This window comes from Nesoenas mayeri (assembly GCF_963082525.1).
Source record: "Nesoenas mayeri genome assembly, chromosome: 8".
Classification (NCBI taxonomy): Eukaryota; Metazoa; Chordata; class Aves; order Columbiformes; family Columbidae; genus Nesoenas; species Nesoenas mayeri.
The window spans coordinates 35,904,851-35,907,965 of NC_137554.1; the positions used below are offsets into that span (position 1 = coordinate 35,904,851).

Below are 3,115 nucleotides of genomic sequence, written 5' to 3' on the forward strand. Positions count from 1 at the left end.
GTTAAAGAGTCTTTTTTGCCGCCTTTTTGGTATCTCCCCGCGTCCCGTGGCTTCTCACTGCATCCCCGTGTCCCGCTCCCCGCCCGTGGCCGCGTTCCTCTCTGTCCCGTTGGCCGTGCCGGGCTTTTTTGCCCCGTCTCCGCCCCGCCGCGCCGATTTGTTTCTTCCTCTGCCCTGTTCCTCGGTGCTCTTCCGGCCTCTTTTCCTCTGTCCCCCCCGCTGCTCTGTTCTCTGCCTTGTTTTTTCAGATGCCTGTCCCTGCTTTCTCTTCTCGCCTTTGCGGAGAAGCTGCCGGGGGGCAGAGCCGCTGTTTGACCCGCGGGGTTCGCAGTCAGGTCTCTGCGTGTCAGTGTCCGTCCCCCCGACGGGGGTCAGGTCCCCGTTTGTGTGCAAACAACATCCCTCCCTCGGTGCCTCCTTAGAACGTTTAATGGTGTAAATGTTGCTACTGCTAACGTTGTCGGTGCGGCTTCTTTCCTCAGCGGATCCGTCTTGCGGTCGGTGGCCCACGAATGCTTGGCAACAGCAGAAGCGGCTTGAAGGGACCGGCCGCTGGAGGATGCCGAAGGCTCCTGGGTCGCTGACGGGAGCGGCTTTGCGTAAAGCCAGGGGTACGCGAAGCCGGGCGTGCGGTGACGGCTGCCCAGCGGGTAACGGAAGCGAAACCTTTACCTGCAGGGCCTTCTGCCCAGAAAGCTGAAGAAATTGCTCTCACGCGAGCTTTAGAATTACGCAAAGAGAAGAAGATTAATATTTGCACTGATCCTAAGCAGGTTTTTCGCATGGTGCGTGCCCTTGAAGCCATTTGAAAAGAATCAAGTTTATTCACAGCACAAGGAAGGCGGATTGAACATGATGCTCCAGTTGCTGGAAGCTGTGCTGTTGCTAGAAAAGCCGCCGCCACGCGTTGCAAAGGGCCTCGGAAGGGAAACACTGGTCAGGAAACTGTAACAAAGAGGCTAAGAAATGAATAGGAGATTTCTAGCCGAATTAGAATTAGGGTCCAAAGCAGCTGTCACCGGCGACGGGAGGGCAGCGGTGCCTCGCGGCGTGAGGAGCTGATGCGCTCTGTCGAGATTAGGCGAAAAGGTAAGAGCGAATTTATAAACTCTTTGCGAACGAGTGACCTGGCAATGTGAAACGTGTCTAGAAAACCACCTTAGTACTGGATACAGGGTACAGACAAGAGCAACTGGACGAGGGAAATGTAGCAGGGCAGCTCTGGCCAATAGAGTTCTCCAAAGTGCCTGGAAAAGGGGGGGTATCGATGTTGGCCGGCACGAACAGGTCCCTTCTCAGGCTGGCCAGCAGCATTGCCGTGCCGGGGGGCAGCTGCCGGGCTGTGGGCCGGGGGCTGCGGCTGTTTGGGGCGCTGCCCCCGCTTTGTTTTCCTTGGGGGGTGGTGGTACGTGCACGTGTAAGTGACACGATGTTCCCAGCTGCTTTGTTCTCTGCCTTGTTTTTTCAGACGCCTGTCCCTGTTTTCTCGCTTTTGAAGAGAAGCTGCCAAGTTAACATATGCTGCGCTGAAGTTATAGAAGATGTAGCCCTCCTTAAGCGGTTGACGTGCGGGAAAGGCTTTCTGACCGCCTGCACGGCGAGGGGACGTTTTTCGCCTTTCGGATCCTTCTGCACGACAAGAGGGAGACGGAAGGTTAAGTAACACGTTGTTTAGAAGCTGAGAGCTTAGTTTGTATTTAACTAAGAATTCCCAGATGCGTGGTCAGCGAGAAACTAGAGGGTTATAAGTAAGCTCATGAAATGAAGTAAAGAACGCGGCTTAGCCTTGGTTTTTGACTATGCACTGGAACGGCAATAACTACAGCAGGAGCTGCCGCGGCTTTAACGCGCAAGGGGCGTGAGCGTTGCGAAGCCGCCTGCGTTGCAGAGTGTCCTGATTGCGGTGCTGAGTGTTGGATAGATTGGAGCTGCGTAGCGGAATTGTTTTGTTTTGGAGAGGGTGGGATCAAGTTGGAGCACAGCTTGTGAGGGCGGTATGTCGTGGGTAGGCTTTAGTATTATGCGTGGAGCGGTGCTGTAAGCGTTGCTAGTTCTTGCCTGTCTTTGTTCCAAGATGAGCCGCGTCGTTCTGCGTGACGCGTAACGGGAGGACGGCGTAGGAGCGTCATTGTGAAAAAGAGCCCGTTGGGGGGTATTTTAGCTGGCAGGAAAGAGACTGGGGAACCGCCCGCTGATAATGCGAGTAGAGCAGCCTCGATGAGATGTGATGAGCAAAGGCCGTTGTATAAAGTGGACAAGGAAGGAAAGGCTGCGGGCAAAGCGCGGCGCTGCAGCCGGCCGCCCCAGGGCGGAACTCTGCTGTGGAATTCCTGTGTTTCAGAGGGGGAGCTGTGACCGCCCCATGCTCAGCAGAGCCCCCAGCCCAGGTCGGGGGAGCAGGACTCGCGGCACCGTCCTCTGTCCCCAGCGTGCCGGGGTGCGGCTGCCGGCCTGTGGGACGTGGCTGCGGCTGTTCGGGGCGCTGCCCCCCCGTTTTTGGGGGCTCTGGTATGTACATAGGTAAATGGCATTTTAAAGTAATGAGCTGGCAGCTGGGCCTGTTTTCCTTTTCTACCTTTTTTTTTTGGAGTGAATAAATGGGGAGACTCAGGGCGTGACCATGATGTTACTGGAGGAGCAGGCCAGCGAGAGATGGGGGCTTACAGCCCCAAAATGCCTGAAGAGTCATGGGTGGGGTGTTCAGTGGTACTGTGGGGAGGAGAAATTACTCCCCATCCCCTGCAGGATAAACAGAACAATCCCACATCAAAGCTGTCCTAGAGAAATACTCACTGTTTGTCATTCAGGTTCTAGAACGGCCCAATGTCCTGTTAAAGGTTGTGGTGGTGCGGGTCAGGGATCCCCAGGCTGTGCCGGGACCACAGGACGGCTGCTGGTGGAACCAAAGTCAAGGACAACCTCTCAGAGGTAAGAACCTTCCGATTTGTTCCCCTCAGGACACATCCCTTTGCCTCTGGACCCCTCACAAGCTTACTCGCCCCCTGGTTCCCTCAGAAACCCATTTCTTTCCAGTTCCTCTGCGATTACCCTGCCTGCCTTTGGGTCCCTGCAGGCTCTTTGGTGGCATCACGGTGCCTGTTTGACCTTTGCCCCA

General features: G+C 55.8%; 1 long non-coding RNA gene across 1 annotated transcript; it reads left to right on the forward strand.

Moving 5' to 3' along the window:
- The first annotated feature begins 775 nt into the window (after nucleotides 1–775).
- Nucleotides 776–2,914, forward strand: LOC308042837. The gene is made up of 4 exons (XR_013922423.1): nucleotides 776–1,089; nucleotides 1,469–1,654; nucleotides 2,342–2,508; nucleotides 2,808–2,914. It is a non-coding gene; the product is annotated as an uncharacterized lncRNA (long non-coding RNA).
- The last annotated feature ends 201 nt before the right edge of the window (nucleotides 2,915–3,115 follow it).